An 18,698-nucleotide genomic window follows, 5' to 3' on the forward strand; every position below is an offset into this window, starting at 1 on the left:
GGTAAATTAAGGTGGGGCATGGTTTGCCTTGACTGAGGGTCAATGAGCAACCTCTGGAAGTGGACACAGAGCTGGGTGTATGAGACACTCCACCTCTGCACAAGGAGAAGAGAGAGAGAGAGAGCCATCACCAGTGATGGGGATTTCAGGAGACAACCATTACCTCTGTGTCCATCAAGCAACAGCTCACTCCAGGTAAGGCTGGAAAACTGGTACCCACCAGCAGTGTGCCCACAGCTATGTCAAGTTGCTTAGACCCTTCTCACAACTTGTTTTTGGGCTATGGTAAACGTTGCACCTTGGAATTTCATAAATTATAATTTGGGGAGCTCCCAATGACTGCAGAAGGCTTCCATGCTCAGGTGCAGCATCCTTAGTAAGCAGTGTAGGCAAATTAAGGCAGATGAATAGCAGGCTGATACTGACCCAAATGTATCCCTATTTTTGTATTTTTTTACAGGAGAAGCTTAATCAGATTGAAAGCTGCTTTTGTAGGCTTTCATAGTAAATGCCTTTTAACAAAAAGGGGAGGGGGATATTCACAGAGCAGTGGCAAGAACAGAAACTGGAGGTTTGAAAGACCCACCAGGAGAGGGAATTCAGCCCACTTATATTAAATCAGCTGTTATTTTTTTCTCTCCTCCTCCTCCCCCTCCCCACAAGAATCGGGTACCCAAAAAGAAAATGATGTGAATCCGTTTTCAGTACTGATTTCTTTTAATCCCGCAGATCAAAACCATTCTACAGTTTCCAAATGCTTTTTCATTCTAAAGGTAAAACATTTCACAGGAAGATGTGAGGGGTAAGTCTTTCCAATCAGGGATTCTAAACTCAGTTCCTTGCAAAATATAATGAACTTCAAAAAAATCATAAAGGCCCTAAATCCTGAAGACAATGGGGGTTTTGCCATTAATACCTAAAGCAGCGGGATTGTGCACAGTGTAATCAATTGCCCAACAAAGCCCTGGGAACACAATCAAGAAAGGAGGCTACAGGAACATACAATATTTCACATTTAATAAATGGTCTTTTGAGATTACAGCTGTATAGAGTGGCAATAGAGAGAAAGACTATAATGCTAAAGTAGGGATTATATACATCTGTGAGTCTGTGTGTCTGTCTGTCTGTCTCTCTGTGGGTTATAAATTCAAGCAATCATTTTCATATAACCTGTCAATAATAGGCATGCTTTGGCACTGTCATGGCTTGCTTCACTTTAAATCTTCGTTCCTTAAAAGCATAGTAAAGACTATTCTATCTTCAAGAGGGTGGAAGGTGGGGGAGAAAGAGGCAGCGACGTGTCTTCGATAGACTAATCAGACTGGCTTCTAACAATACCTGCCTTGGGAAAGCTAAGGAATTACAATAAAACACTTTAAGTACGCCTTCACTGTCAGATACCATACTCTTTCAGTATTTATTTTACTAACATGTTATTTACAGTAAATTTAGTAAAATAAAATTAGACCAGTTTCACTGCTGCATGTTAATCAAGTTTTAGCCTTAAAATAGTGCTGAAATGGCTGTTCCTTAATAAGCAGAAAAACTTGCAAATGGTAAAATATCTGCAGCACTCCCTCTCTTCCAAATTCAGTATACAACTATAATCTCTTTATAACTATGACAGTCAAAGGATTGGGTGCTCAGGGAAATCATACTAGAAGCAATGACTGAAGGGGAGAAGGAGATGATTTTGGTTTGGTTCTTTCCACTACCTCCACCCATTTTTGTCAGATTCTTCCTTTTCCTTCTCTTTTTTCTCTTCCTTCCCCCTAAAAATCCCTAAACCCTCTACTTCTCTTTTGTCACTCATTCCATCTTTAACTCAAAACCAAATTTGGATTGTACCCTCAACCTGGCCTCAGGGTGGATTCACACAAGATGCTAGGCACAATATGTTCATGTAACAATAAGGAAGACTGTTTCTACTTTTTATAATGCTCTTAGCACAATGTCTTAGGCTCCCAATCACAACCTGTGTCCCCTCGTCATTTTTAACCCAGCAGCCCACTCATATTTCAATTCAGTCTCAAGAAATAAAATTATTGTCACTGTTCTTGATCATGACAAATTATAATTATTAATGCTCAGCTTTGATTTTATTCTCATAAAGTATCTTATCAGTGGGCTGCAGCTGCTTTCCTGAATGCAGAGAAAATACCAGTTATTAATTATAGTACTATATATCACCCATATATATGATCAAGTGTGTCTGTATCAGTCTGCCTAGGTTACAGTAATATGCTGATTCTCTGAGTCGGGGGGGGGGGGTAAGTGTTCATGGGAAGGGGGAAAATGTGCATCTGCTGTGGTTACAGTTCTGATTAGCATAGAAACTGTGTTAAGCTCCTTCTACTACCTTCATAGAATTAAGATCTTATGTTTTGGTTGCCTTTTTTCCTTACACCTTTGCCTGGCAAATAACTTGAATGAGGATTGATTGGTAAATAACTTTTTTCAAAACAGAAAAGTTGCTGTTACGCTTTCCAGTATCCCACACATACACATTAGGTAGCTTTCTCCCCTGGAGTGCCAGAAAAAAACCATGCATTCCTTCTTGCTACAAATCTGTAAATCTGAAAAGAAGAGGCCACATGAATAGGAAAGCTCTTTATAGAATAAAAAGCATGGGGTGTTATTAAGTAGGACTTTAAGCCCTATTCTATTCATAGTAATTAAAGGATCAGATCAGGTTAATGTGAGGACCTAGGTCAATAAAGTACTGTAGGTTCACCCTTTTTAATCCTTCTCAATCCTATAGGCTGGGTTTCTGACTGCTCTGTTTGATGCACAGAACTGTTATAGGTGACAAAGATGTGTGGAGATTTGTCGACAAAAGTTGAGGTTTGTATCAATCCCACCATGCATTTTTTGAGCACAAGTGGCAGGTGGCTCTTGGCAAGTTTAGTGCTGTACCATTTTCACTGTGCCGGCTGGTAAAATAACTTGCCAACTGAAAAAGTTCAGAGAATATTTGGGGTTTGAAGAGTAAATCCATAGTGCTTTAGAAAGTTTAAAAATATTTTTCTATCCGATTTTCTATATGTGCATGTCCACCCTTTGAAATCCCCTCCCCTTTTGTCGCCCCCATCAGTGGGTGCCTATTGCAGGACATGCCTGTGTCTGAGCTCTGGGGCCACAAAGATCCAGCCTTTCAGAGCAGAGGTGTGAAACACAGGGCAAGGAACGCCCCTGCCCAGAACGCCTTGCCCAGAGCAGTAGAGAAACACGCATGGGCAAGTTAAGCAAATTTTGATGGGGACCGTCCACCAGAGCTGCAATGAAGTAGAATTGGAGAACAGAGGATACTCTCCCTAGACATAGCTCTTGAAGAAATCATCTGGCCTACGGCAGCCAGCCAGCATAAATATCTGCTTTGAAGTAACCTGAAGGATTCCCAGCCTCACACGAGCATGTGTCAATCATGCAGGTCAGTTGCCCTGTAAAGCACTGGTTGGATTTTGCAACATGCTGGAGATTAAGCTGATGGCTCTATCTGTAGGTTCAGTCCTGCATAACAAGAACACCTCATACTCCTCTCTTATAAACTACAGCACTTCTCAGACCCACAGTAAAATCCCTGTTGGCTTCTGTCAAGGTGGGGCTTTGCTCTCTCTTCCTGTTTTTCTGACCAATATTTTGATCCAAATTTCTGCTGTAGTGCTGACCATTAGGAAAAAATCTTATCATACTTCTTCCCCTCTCCTCTGACCCTACAGAGCCCTCATTATTTAAGGTAGGAAATCAGTGAGGAATTGTGCTTTACAGATTGCTTGGCCTAAAGAAGAGGTGGATCCTGACATTACATTTAAGAGTTATGGCTGAAACTGAGTGGAAAGAAAGACTTTGCTCACAAGTGCAGATCTTCTTTTGCCAAAGGACTACTGGATTTTTATTTCTTAGTATATATTCAGATGTTATTTCTCCTGAAACTTTACTGAAATCTCTCCAAAGCCCACAGAACTTAATAAGAAAACCCATGCTCATTAAGTCTTTTAAATCTTTCCCCAAAATATACCAATTCTGATTTATAAGATCCGTATGTGCACATCCACACATGGTATGCTACTCCCTATGTATTCTTTATTTTATATATATACATATATGTATATGTATGTGTGTGTGTGTGTGTGTGTATATGTATGTATGTATGTATGTATGTATGTATAATGGCTCAAAACAAATAGAAACCATTTTTCTTGTTAATTTCCAGAAGTTTCTAGGGTAATTTCAGTGTAAGTATTGATATTATCTCCATTAGCTTTTAATGGAATATCTCCAGGAAAGTTAGAACATTGGGAATTTAAAGTATTTGCTCTACAGTCCCTATAATAGGTAAATTGAAACCATGGAATTTTAAGGATTCCATTTTAATGCAAGATGATGTATTCTTTGTTCAAATGTAACAAATTACAAGTGAAAGAGAAAGCTAAGCCTCCGGGGAGGAAAAAAATGCCATAGTGCATGTTTTTCCTCTTCATTTCCTTCTTTCCCTATCTCTGTGAGCAGTTTATTAAATATTTTTAAGACAAAAAAAGCCCAAAACACAGCAAAACCCAAACCCAACCAAACAATGCTATGGTAAGGAAAAGACTGATACCTGTAAAGACTAAGGAAGGAAAGAAAGCAGGGAGACTCCATCACGAAGGCAGAGGTCATCCCAAGAAAATGAGAAAAATAAAATAAATAAATAAGTAAAAAGAGAAAGCACCAAAAATGTTAGTATTTGAATGATGTGAACTCTGGTAAACGCCAGCATGCAATATGGCAAAAACGAATCAATCAGTTCAGCTTAGTTCAGCCTCTGCAACTGGCCATCTGGCGCGAAATCAACCAAATGTAGCCCTGCATATTCATCTTCATTTTCACAAATACTCAGGAGAATGTCATTCTAGGGCAAAATAAAATTAAATCACCATAATTTTTAAGACATCTTTTCCTCTCCTGCTCTCTGGAGATTAGCGTGTTTATGTGAAACTACTCACTGCTATAGGGGTAGCAGGTAATTTCAAGGAAGTACTCTCCCTCTGATATTTAAAATCACATTTCACTCACTCGGGACACTTAAGCATAGATTTTGTGGTAAACATTCCAAAGCAAAGATGGCATGGGAAGTTACTGTGACTACATGGACAGATTTTTCCCCGGGGTCAATAGAGAAATATTCTGCATTTACCTTCCACAGCCATCCCAGGATACACCTGTGTGACCTACTGGTGTGGTGGGACTGTGCTGCATAGAACTAAGGGCAAGTCTGGGCACTTAATCCTTAAAGCAGATCACAATAAGAGACAGAAGATGTCTGAAGTGTGAGGCCAGAACCAAATATCAGCTGTGATTAAGACTGTTACTGGTTTGGTACAGGTTTTGTCTATACAAATCACAGTGGTGAGCACAGGGTAGAATAGAAATCAATATGAAAAAGAGCAGGAGAGAGGAATTAAGAACAGACAATGGACAGAGCCTGTATGTGTCACCATAACTGCAGAAACTGCACTACACACATCTCTTTATTCAAGGTAATCCAAACAATTGCCAGTCAGGATAGATTATTTGGGGCTTTATCTTTTGAGCGCTTGAGTTAAAGTCTAGTCATAGTCCATCTAGAAGCCTTACCCTTAGTTTTATTTATTTATTTGATCAGGTTAGGTGCTCCCAGAATTGAGCTAGTTGTTTTGTTTAATGGTTGGGGTTAGGAGTTTGATTTGGGTTTAAGGTTGGCTGTTGAGTATTTCCTTTCTTGCAGCATTTAAAGTATATTACATGCTAAGAAATAGAACAAAAGTTACCCAAAGTTTGGCTAACAAGTGATTTAATGAACTTATCTTCTGATGTTGATATTTTCTTTCTTAAGTGCTATCTTGTCACCAAAAACAACCAAAAAAAAAGCCTTCAGGTGCTTCTGGTGATACCATCTCTTTGCTCTTGTCTTAGAGCTGTCCCACTTCATTTGATAAGGGATAAACAAATGCCCGGCCTCATCTGAATAAATATGTTAAGCAAATGTTAAACAAGACGCACGAAAAGGCAGTAAATACATTACAACTTCAGGCTGCTAGGACACACTAGCTCAACATGGAACTGTGTTTCCATTCAGACAGGGAACATGAAATAGCTGAGCCCAGTTAATCTACTTCTATCTATCTGTCTTAAGGATTTAAACTAAAGCCTGTCACAATGGTATCTGACAGAAATCCTTCCTCATCTATTTACTTATCCTATATGCAAAACTGTAAACTCTAAAAAGGCCTCCTGTGAAATCTAAATACAGTATACCAAATTAAATATAGTTTTACTGACTGGGTTTTTCTCCTGAATATTTTTTAATTGTTTTTATTTTGTTCTGTTGTTTACAATTTGGTTTTGTTTCTTAACTAGAAAAGGCCAGAATGGCATTTATTATTTTTTCTTTTGAAATCTTGATTATATTAGTCAACTAAAATAGATGTCAGGCACCATGAAACAATAATTTTATTTAATTTTCAAATCTGTCTGAACTTTTATAATCACAAAACAATAATGTGTCGAACAGAATATATTTCCACAAAATAAGCCCTCAAACCCAAATACAAATCAAACACAAAAAACCCACAACCAAACACACTCACACACACCCCTAAAACAAAAATTCTTGGCAAACATTAGACTTGAGAATCAATTCCAGCCCTCATTTCTATTCAGATATCACTGTGCTCACGAAAATTTCTACAGTTCTACTTACGATTGTTTATTTTAGTATGTCACCAAAAAAAAGTATTTACAAGAAATATAGTAAGCTGTTACAAAATGTTTTATATTTGTTCTTCCACTTCTGCACATCATAATTTTGTTGCTTACATATTGGTATATTAGCAAGATGACAACTCTGTTTTTAGACTAGAACCAGCCATTTATAAAGCAAGCCACGTAGGATTCAGAATGCCTAATTCTGAAACTGCCTTTGCCAACTATGTGACACAAAATTTATATTTTATCTTCAGGCATGGAGAGGTTTGAAATAAATATTTTGTGCTGTTCAGAAGAAAAGCTGATGCATTTCTTCATAACATCACAGAGACCCCTTACACAAACAGTCCAAACTTACCTAAAGCCACAGTAATGGCCTCAGCAACTACAACTTACATGACCAATCTCATCTTAAGTATCTCAGATCTGACCTTCCTTGATGGAGACAGCTTTCTGCAAAGCATAACTTCCTTTACTAACTTTACTTGCTTCACTCCTTCCTGAGGACAAGAAAACCAGTTTATGATTGGTGTACTAAAGCTTTGTGTTATGTGCTAAATACATGCAACTTCTGCTAACATGGGGCAAGTTTTTCCTTCTTTTTTTTCCTAGGATGGCAAGAGATCCTCAGATCTAAAAGGGTGTGCCTCTCCTCTCATTTCAGCATCGTCAAAGCATCTATTTGCATTTTCCCACTTGTTTCTATTGCCCACAAGCCAGTACATTTGTACTGTGCAGTATACAATATTCTACAAAGTAGAATGCTGATACTCTTAAGAACTCTAGAAACTCATCATTTAGAGTCCTATTATAACCCATGATGAAAAAGATGTAGAATAATTTTTGCTGTAATTATGCCAGTATTTTGATATTTAGTAGGCTTTTCTCCTTTATTAAACATGTGTTTGAACTTTCCTAACTTGAGAGAAATAGTAAAATTGTTATTGACTCAAAACAATGATGCTAGATTTATTTCTTCATAAACATAATTTTTGCTTTATAATTTTGATCCATATAATATTGGTTAGGATTTCTAATTAATTATCTAATACTTTTCAAGAAACTCTTTGAACAGGCTCATTAAGGAGCCTGGAGATCAGGAGATCATTAAGAAAAGATTACAAACATAACAGAGAAAATTGTAATGCACATTTTATTGATATTTGGCCCTCATATATGACTCTTGCCTGGAACATGCAGTCTTTTAAAACATGAACATAAAACGTGATGGATTGCACATGAAACCGCATCATGGAGTTTTTAGCTCATGTTAGACTGAATTTTTTGGCATTTACGTCAAAGTGAACATCATGGACACTGCTAGGACACATTACTCACTAGGTGACTTCCTCAAAGACGCTTTCTAAAAGTCTTGCCTAAAAGACCCTTTGAACATGGCTCTATTTCTAGTGGTTACAGGAGGTAATAAAACCCACAGCTGACCAAGTACTATGACTCTTATTAGGTGTTTAAACCAAAAATATAGTCAGTACAGTGACTTTACTATTAGGTCTTTGCTACAGCAGCCTATTGATATTATCACAGATTGGCATGATACATTCAATGAGGAATTTAAACACTTATCATAAATAACATAATTTCTATTATTTCTGAAATTTAAATTGTTACCTGTTTCCTATGAGTCCTATATCATATGTAAATCAAATACTAGTTAAAATAGATATACCTTTCTTACTGATTATACCAAAAGGTGACAAATATTTTAGGGTTCCACACAGTCTTTACTCACCGAGCATCAGGCGCAAAAAGAAAAAAGACATTTAAAGGAATCAAATAGTCTGAATCCAGACAAATGAGACCAATGAGTTTGAGCACAACACTACAGAAACATTGAAGACATTTTCCCTAAGAGCAAGAGAATTTGAGAATTAAACAGAATGATACCACTTCATGTTGCCCCTCTGTAGAAGCCTCGAGAATTCTTTCCCATTTCATTTATGCCAGTGTTATTGTGAAGTAACTCTGCTCAGAAGAAGAGAAACACTTCAGATTTACATTAGTGTGTTAATGAAGTAAGACTTTGGCCCTGAGATTTAGCTCTTTCGTTAGTAATTTATACTCTCATTAGGGATTTATAGAAATGAGAATCTAGGCTCAAATGCTAATTGAGAATTGTCAGTTGTAAATAAGTGCTAACAAGATAAATTTGCTCCTGGTCACATTGAACTGAGACCTGCATTTTACAAAATGAAACTCTTCCTTTAATATATTAAAAAACCCCTTCTGGTTAGCAGGATGCAAGTAACTCTGCTGCTCTCTTCCCCTGCCTGCTCTCACAATTGGTGCTGCATCCTCCAACCTCCACCCTCTGCAGGGTTTGGACATGGCCAAGGCTGTGTGTGGGAGGTGTGAGCACTTTCTTTAGTCCCTGTGAAGACCTTCTGTACTCTTACACTGGGGCAAGCAGAGATGGAGCCCACCCTGGAGGAGCCCACCCCGGAGGAGCTGTGTGCGAGCGTTGTGTGTAATCACATGGATGCTGTGCATGGTCGCAGGAAAACCGGCACAGGTCACCTCAAAACATGCAGCCACTAGTCAGTCTACATTTAGATTAAGCCACAATACTGAGGTAGGGTTTCAATCTCTCTATATTCAGTGCAGATGGGTTCCCAGGAGTAACTTGAACTCTGTTTACTCCAGTTAATTAAGCTTGGGTAGTATGGCTTAGGTCGCATCTCCAGCTGAATCCTATTTAGTTTTAACCAAAGACAATATATAAATTACAACAAAGACATGCTAACTCCTGGATGAAGCCTCTAACTTGTGTAAACCTGCAACAGGCAAACTGAAAATTGGTCTCAGCATCAGAAAGAAAAACTCAGTCTTAAACCACTCTCTCATGCTTTTTCAGAGAAAAATAAATCCTTTCTCACTCTGGATATCTTTCACATGGAGACACAGTCCCTCATGCAGCCAGAACAAAGTGAATTCCACACAAGAGTCTAGTCATTACTAGGAGCCGTAACCACCACCCAAATTTACAATGGTTGCATAATATTTTCTGTGAAAAAGAATTCAACTTCATCTAGTGAATTACTGTAGGCAGCTATTAAGAAACAAAGCAAAACAAAGCATTTTATGTATTTAAGGGAAAAAAACAACAAGGAATTGCCAGTTTTGCTTGCTTGTTTGTTTGTTTTTAAAAGACACATAATTCAGTGCTTTCAAAACCCACAAAACAAACCATGACAAGAGGCAGGATGTTCTCTGAAGTTACAGAAGAAACCCCCAGGAATCTCCTCTCAAAACAGAGACTCACTAACGTAGGTGTCAGCTGTTTGGAAAAGTAAATAAGATGTTTGGTTTGGTTTGGTTTGGTTTGGTTTGGTTTGGTTTGGTTTGGTTTGGTTTGGTACTAAGGGTCCCTGGTGATGGGCTGTCCACCCAGTGTTACTCACTTGTCTTCTGAGCTTTCAGATAATCTTCCCTAGTAACCCCTGCCTTGGTGCAAGGACTCTCAGGGTCTCTTGGCATGCATCTCTCTGTGACAAGGACAATTTCTGGTTTACATTTTACTGGGAGAGTACTTGTCAGATGACATACTGAAACACTGCATGGTATAAAGTTTCATAAGACAAACTTTTTGGTTTTTCCCAGGGTGACAGCCTCTTAACATCATCTTTTCTGCCTTTGCAATAATTTAATGCATCTTTTTCCAACATCCATAGTTTCCCTCAGAATAGTTTTCTATTATACCAGTGTGCTCCAGAGTCTTAGCCTCCAGTACAAAGGAAGAGGACAAAAGAAGAAGAAAGCTGCACTATGCCCCTTCCTTGAACATAACCCTCCAGGTGAAGTGCAGCTCTGGTTCAGCACAGAGACACACCAAGGCTTTTCTCAACCTGCCCCAGCCAGACAGTAAAATACTGATCTTGGGATGCCTTCTTTCAACCAAAACCTAAAAGAAAGGCGTGAGAAGCAGAAAAATAGGGGGAGACACCAACATTCCTTAGCTTAAATCTGATAACTATTTATATAACCCTTCTAGGCCAACTGAGTATGAGGTTTCCCAGCTTCTCCTTGGTTCCTGAACTAGGGAGCTCTTAGGTTAATAGCCTCTATGTCGCAGAGAGGAAAAGGTCTTGGAGACAGAGGCACTGAACTTGAATTTTTCCTTCCCACCGCACTTCTCATATTACCTTGAGCAAGTTAATTAGGATGGGTATCTCAAAGGAATTTGGGCACCTAAAACTTACAAAGTTCAAGGGGAATCAGGCGCATACTCTAATGAAGGCATTCTCATGAGATTTCTAGTATTAACAGAATACTATTCACATTTTACTGTATAAGAACTTGTGCCTGAGATGCAGGGACAAAAATTTGGTTGTGTTGTTGTTTTGGGTTATTTTACATTTCACTGGGGATGTATTAAAGAAAAAAAAGACTGAGCCTCTATAGAAATTGAAGCAGTAAGAATAAGAAAAGTGATCCTGTCTGGGCCTCTGCAAAAGTAATGAACTCCTGCTTAGGCTTGTAACAACCTTAATACCAGAGTGTACACACCACCTTACTTAGTTTACTGTTCTTTAAATGCTAGTTTCTTAATCTTTAAAATATTTTTTTTTTTATTTCTTAAAATATCTATCCTATTTCATCTACTTTCCTAGTTTTTTTATCTTCTTTTCTTCACCCCCCAACTCCCCTGTCCACTTATCCCACAGCAGGGCACACCCTTTTGTCATGGTGGCTAGATTCTGTGGTCCCCTCTCCAGCTTTCCTGCCTCTCACCCCAATGCTTTGTGCAGCTACAATTCCCTCCTCTCCCAGTTTATCTCCAACAACTGAAAAATAATTGTCCTGGAATGCAGAAGGACAGTATTTTTGAATCAGTGATTTAAAACTCAATGTCTCATTTCTTTGTGCAGTTCCACACATGCTTTTGTTTAGGTATCACCCATCTTTTAAAAAACACCTCTGTGTGACAAAAAGTTACTGCTGCTGGCTGCTATCCTGGGTTGCACAATTAAAGAAGGATGTGAAGGGCCTTGATTGTGTCCAGATGAGGGCAACAAAGGTGGTGAGAGGCTCATAGGAATGTTTCATGAGGAGCAGCTAAGGACTTTGGGCTCATCTAGTTTGGAGAAGGAGGTGCTGATCACTCCTTCCTGGTATCCTGGGACAGGACACATGGGAATGGTTCAAAGCTGCACCAGGGGAAGTTTAGAATTAACATTAGGAAGCATTTCTCTACTGAGAGAATGACCAAATACTGGTAAAGGCTCCCTAGAGAGGTGGTTGATGCCCCAGCCTGTCAGTGTGTAAGAGGCATTTGGACAATGCCCTTAACAGCCTGCTCCAACTTTTGGTCAGCCCTGAATTGGTCAGGCAGTTGGATTATATGATCATTGTAGGGCTTTTCCAACTGAAATATCTATTCTATGCCCTTAAAATCACTTAAGCATCTTTCCAACGGAAGGTCACATTCTGGAAGAGAAAAGCAAACAATGGTTAGGAATAAAGTATCCTTTTTTTATACTGCTAGAATTTTTTTTAATTTTGAGTACCAGAAAAGAAGTGTCTAGAAAATAAATGGGATTTATTACCATCTTCAGATTAAAAAGTGCAATCACCTGATAATATTGTTGTATCATAAACTATTTTAATAATATAAACATAATCCTCTGATCAGGGTGGTTATTATTGCCTCAGTCTAAAGAGAAAGCAGGAAAATTTTCACAGACCCAGTACAAATGTCAGGTGTGAAAGAAATCAAAGTCTCATCCTCTAAGTATACCAAAATATTAGAGGCTGTATTGTTTGGAAATTTTGTTAAGAAACTGTGGTTTAGTTTTGTGCAACTGAGATGATGCAAAACCAGATGAGATTAAAAGAGCTAGGAATCGATCACTTTCAAGAGTCTTTCTCTCTCCAAGACAGCTTTTTTTTCATGTAAGGATGTACCTAGATAACAACATCAAATTATTTCTACAGGTTTTCCATCAGTTTGCTTAATAGGGAATGGATGAGGAAAAAATGTTCATTTACATCTATTTTTATATCCATTAACTATGTGAATAATACATCCATAACATCATCTCCACAATGTAATGTATCCTGTCTCTTAAGTAGACTATGGATTTCTGAGAAATCAAAATATTCGCCATATTGCACCTGTGAAACAAGACCTATCTAATAGCTAAAGTCCAAGGGCTTCAGCCTTCAAGCAGTCTCTTTATCATACCACTTCTTTCTCCTTCCTTCCAGCCCAAGCAGCTTACACTGTAATTTTACTCTGCTCCCTTGATCAGTTCTCCTTGGAGCAGGATATGACAGTTATTCAGGTGCAGAAGCAGGGGAATTTTCTGCAGTGCACAATCCATATGCCAAAACTGTTGTTTCAACCAAGCTGGATTTGGTAAAGTTCGTAAAATTATTTCAGTTAGGGGACAAATTTGAGGAACAGACAAATTCCAGGAAGAGTGTTACAAGAGTAATAATCTCCTTTTAATTCTGGTACCAATTCCAGTGGTACAAGCACGCCACTGAGAAATAGGAAACTCTTACACACACTTTCCTCTCCTACCTACCAGCACAGCCCCCTCTCCATGATCCCATCAAAATTTGGCAAAGAGCCAGAGAAGAGCCTATTTCTCAGTGACGTTTTTCAACTTGGCATAAGCAACTAAACATTCGGTTTCACAGAGGCTCCCTTCTGGACTGACCATCCTAAACTCCAGGCTAGACCTATCCTCACTAGGTCTAGTGACAAATTCTCAACTAGGATTTCAGTATTTAATGCAAAAAAAAAAAAGCAAAGCCCAAACCTTCGGCTCAAAGCTCTGCCCCAGCTCACCAGAAACTGGGTCTCATCCTGTCACTTGTGTTTTCAGCAGCTGCTGAGGCTGGGCCCAAATTTTGCATGTCTCCTGAATTCACTGCACCTATTGGAAGCTCTGCAATACCTTGGAATGAATAAACACGTAGAGAACTTGTGCACTCAGAAAGTCATGGACTTTCAAGAGTGTAGGATAAGAGTCTCGGATAAGCGCAATAGCTGGATAACAGCTTAAAAATTAAAGAGAAAGTAAGAAAGAGAAAAACTACATTGACAGCTGAATTTTCATCTTTAGGACTATGTTAAATCCCACTTAAAAGAGGAAAAATTATACCTCTCAGAACTATTGCTTTAGAGGATGCCTAGAAAAGGCAAAAATGATGCATGACTTACTCTCATGCCATACTTTGAGAATCTCCCAACAGCCACATCCTGGTGCAGCTCAATTTGAGCTCTCTGTGTGACACCATACTTAAAGGATCCCTGGCTCTATAAGGAGGGGTTACAGCAGTAGAAGCAGACAGAACATTAATAGGAGGCTTTTGGTGTACACTGTAAAAAAAATCGTTGCTGGAACCCATCTTGGGCTGTGGTACCCAGGTTTGAACAGGAGTCTCCTTCAGAGCAGGGTGCTGCACTGAGGGAGGGTCACTCTACTGAGATTATCTAGTGATATGAGAGAGATAATTTAATCTACTGAGTTCATATGTGGATTTATACAGCTGAGAAACCCCACATATATCCACTCAGCTTCTTCTGAGGCTCTCACTGTCTGAGACATGGGCTCCATCCTATAAGATGGATACAGGGATTTAGGGCGAGATTTCTGCACTGTCTCCTGGGAGGTTCCAACACAAAGTCGTACTAACGTCCTTTGTATGAAAGAGTACCATTCTTAATTCAAATTGACACCATGAAGCACCCAAGCACAAATTCAGGAATATAGGTGGCTCTCATGCTGTTTCAACTTGCACAGTAGAGGCAGCTGCAGTGAGTGTTGCTTGACCCCTGGTACCTTGTCTCCTGTAGATCTTTGCAGGCATGATGAATTCAGTTCACCTTATCTGGCAGTGAAGGGGAGAAGCAGGGGATGCTGCTTCCTAAGAGATTTTCATTCCTGCATTTCTTGGTAGATTTTAGGCTACTACAACTGCTCTGGGTCTGTGTTTAAAACCTGTATTCTCATATTGTAGCTATTTCCACAAATGCCCTTTGTTCAGTATCTCATTTCTCTCCACCTTCAAGCATGGCCCACCTCACGCTGTATTTCCCAGAGAGAAGACAGCAAATTCCTTTATTCAACCTTAGACCCTGCATTTGACCATCTCTAGAAAACCCCAGGTGGCCACATCTTCCAACCACCATCATTTCCTTAGTCAATAATAACCTCCTATAGCAGCACCCCCTTAGATGACAGGCCATTACAGCAACCGTCCGGCACTGCTGTCCTACACACGACGCTTACTGGGGACGTAAAAGCTGATCACAGCAAATACAGTCCTGTTGCTCAGAACCTGGGATTAATCTCAATTAGTCAATAACACTTAATTTATCAATTCAGTGTGTGTCACTGTAAACCTCAACTTTTGCCCACAGCTAACACCAGGCAGTCCTTTAGGTGCGAGAGTTGTCCCTGCTTGGTTTCATTTTGTCACCTACCACTGGACATGATGGAGCCTCGATCCTTTTGACATTGTCATATTAATTATCTTCAGTCATACCAAGTTGCCATAGCTGGGTTATCAATGTCCCCTTTATGATTTAGTATGACCACAATGAAATTAAAAATATTATTGCTGCAGAATGCAGCAATTAGCAGTCACCTGGATCATGTGAAAAAATAGTGTTTCCTATATAGATCCTAATATTGTAACATAATTTATAACTAAAGCTTGTCTTAAAATAGACTAGGTGTTTAAAACCTTATAGGGACTATTCACACTATTAGCTGCCATTTGAAGTCAGTATAATTTCTTGTACAAAACAAAGTAAGCACATTTACTGGTGTCATATGGGGATAGACAGTTTCAGGACATTCAAAAATCAGCCTTGTTAGTATCAAGGTGGAACCTTCATTTCCTCTTCTGATTCTGTCTCTTTCACTTTCCCCTTTGAGAAACCAGTTCCCATTTAAATGAATAAAGTTATTAATGCAATTTATGTTACAATGAAGTATAGTCGGGAAAGGTACCTCAGGGAAAAGAGAAAAAATCTGCCTCACGGGGCTTGTGGTCTACAATGGTTTCCTCTCATAAAAATATTAACATCTTGCACACATTCACACTGCTTTGGGGAGATGCTGAATGGACCTGTCAATGCAATAGCAAAGGGCTTTTAATTAGAGCAGAATCACACCTAGAAATCTCCCACTATATATAGGCCAAATATATCCTTTTAACTAATATGGTCATCCTCAGAAAAGACAAAGTTTTCATAAGTAAGAATTCTCCCTTCTTGTTTCTCCATATTTGAACAACTATCTATATCACAGAACCATGCAATGACCTGGATTGGAAGAGACCTTAAAGATCATCTTGTTCCAACCTCCCTGCCTTGGACAGGGACACCTTCCACTAGACCAGGTTGCTCAGAGCCCCAACCTGACCTTGAATACTTCCAGGTATGGTGCTTCCACAACTTTTCTGGGCAACCTGTTCCAGTACCTCAGCACCCTCACAGTAAAGAATTTCTTCCTAATATCTAATCTAAACCAACGCTCTTTTAGTTTGAATCCCATTCCCCCTTGTCCTTGTCACTACACAGCCTTGTAAATAGTCTCTTTCCATCTTTCTTGTAGGTTCCCTTTGGGTACTAGAAGGTGACCCCAAAGCCTTCTCTTTTCCAGGCTGAAAAAACCCAGTTTTCTGAGCCTTTCCACCTAGGAGAGGTGTTCCACCCTTCTAACAAATTTGGTAGCCTCCTCTGAATTTGCTCCAATGCATTGATGTCCTTCCTGTGCTGGGGACCCCAGAGCTGGATGCAATGTTCCAGGTGGGGTCTCACCAGAGCAGAGCAGAGGAGTGAAGCAGAATCTCCTCCCTCGTCCTGCTTGCCATGCTGCTTTGGACGCAGCCCAGGACACGTTTGGCTTTCTGGGCTGTGAGTGCACGTGGCCGGGTCATGTCCAGCCTCTCATCCACCAGCACCCACAAGTCCTTCCCTGTAGGGCTGCTCTCAGTCCCTTCATCCCCCAGCCTGGGTTGACATGAGGGTTGCCCCAACCCAGGTGCAGCACCTTGCACTTGGCCTGTTGAACCTCATGAGATTCCCACGTGCCTATTTCTGGAGCTTGTTCAGGTCCCTCTGGATGGCATCCTGTCCTTCAGGTGTGTCAGCAGCACCACTCAGCTTGGTGTAACCTGCAAATTTACTGGGAGTGCACTCTACCCCTTTTTCTATGCCATTAATACATTTGTCTATCTATAGATCATTACTTACAATTACTCCCAACAGCACAACTGCATGAGCGAAATTATCAGGAAGGTTCCTTCTTCACTGACCTGTAATTTGTCCACTTCTTCAATGAGGAAGAGACACAATTTCTTCAACTGATTTAGTTTCAACTTTAACAAGTTTTTAACAAAAAAAAAAAAAATTACAAAACTTTACAAGAAAATTCGGGGTTTTGGGGAAAAGGACTGTATTTTTTATCACAGTCCATTTACACAGTCCATAATGTATCTTTGACTAAGTGACTAGGTAAATATTATCACTTGAAGTAAAGTTTCAAGCTTGTTTCTAATGTTATTGTTACATTAGAATACATCATAAAGAATAAATACATAGAGAATATGTCATCCTAAAAGAGAAGCAAAGCCTTATTCTGGCAAATCTGAGGCTTAAGCCAGATCTAACACCTCCAATGCATGTAGCTTTTATACACAGCCCCTTGCCTTTGTGCATCATAGGAGCAAACAGCAGGCTGGCCAATGTTAATTACAGCTAAATGCACCCTAGCAGGGAAAATGGAGTACAGATAGTAATGCTGAGATGAGTAATGCTGCCAGCTCTCCACGTTTCAAGTCAGCACACAATAGCTGTGTGAGTCATCTTAGCAGAGCCTCTAAACTTTCAACCCAATGTGAGAGGGAGCCCTGCCCAGCACTGCTGGCAGGATGTTCACACAGACCTCACACACACTGAACCAGCAACAGGGTCTTCTTGAAAATTTGTAGCTGCACTTGGGCTTCCCTTTACTGAGCCCCTTTCAGCCCTCCTGACGGTGTCTGTCAGGTCTCAGAATTAAGGAAAAGCTACAGCTCACATCACAGATGAGGTCAAAGATTAAACCCTCTGGATAGCCACACTCCTCTGTGGTAGCTCACACAGAGTGTCCTGCTCCTGCCTGGTGACCTGACATTCCCTGGAACTCCATAGTACACTGGATGCTAAAGTCTGTGGAAATCATGGCTTGTAATGCACTCTATTTCTTCAAATTGTAGAGAGGGTAGACCACACAACTCGATCTTCTACCAAGATTTCCCCTTGTCAGACTATGCACTTATCAAGGGGATGGAAGCAAAAAATCTCAGAAGCAAACTTCTGAACCAAATTCTTCTCCTGCCAGCCAGGTCTTCTAACCTCTCTTCCTCATTCTCCATTAAACTAAAGCAGAGAGAACACTCCCTTATCCATGTCAAACCAGCTTCTGATTATTAGTTAATTAACCTTTGTATTCATAAGGTTCTAGAAAACCATAGAATTGAATGTGTGGGAGGACAGAGTATAATTTGAAAGAAAAAACTTATATAGGTAAAATAAATGTGACAAGAGAGTGGTACTACATGCAGTGAGGCAAGAACAGAGAAAAAAATTCAATTGGATACAGGATAAAGTCAAGGATGTTTGTTAACCCAGAGAGGGATATTGAAGAATGAAGACCCTACTTCTGAGTAGCAGTAATGTTAGGAATTTATAGCAAGAATACAGGCAAAAGCCCACATCTTTCTTAAAGCTGTAAAGAATTTCATAGTAGTAGCTTTTAAATGTAACAGTGGTTGTTCGGGCCTTTGACAATAAAAGGGTTTGAGTCTGATTAATCTGAAAGCAAAATTTAAAACTCATCCCAACCGTTCATGGAAATTTTTAAAAAATGCCAATCCACCCACTCACTGTGATCTTCTTGTCCAAAATCAAGTTATCAACCCAAGGGACAGAAGAAGAAAAACAGAGCAAT

Source organism: Aphelocoma coerulescens, chromosome 2, assembly GCF_041296385.1.
Source record: "Aphelocoma coerulescens isolate FSJ_1873_10779 chromosome 2, UR_Acoe_1.0, whole genome shotgun sequence".
Lineage (NCBI taxonomy): Eukaryota > Metazoa > Chordata > Aves > Passeriformes > Corvidae > Aphelocoma > Aphelocoma coerulescens.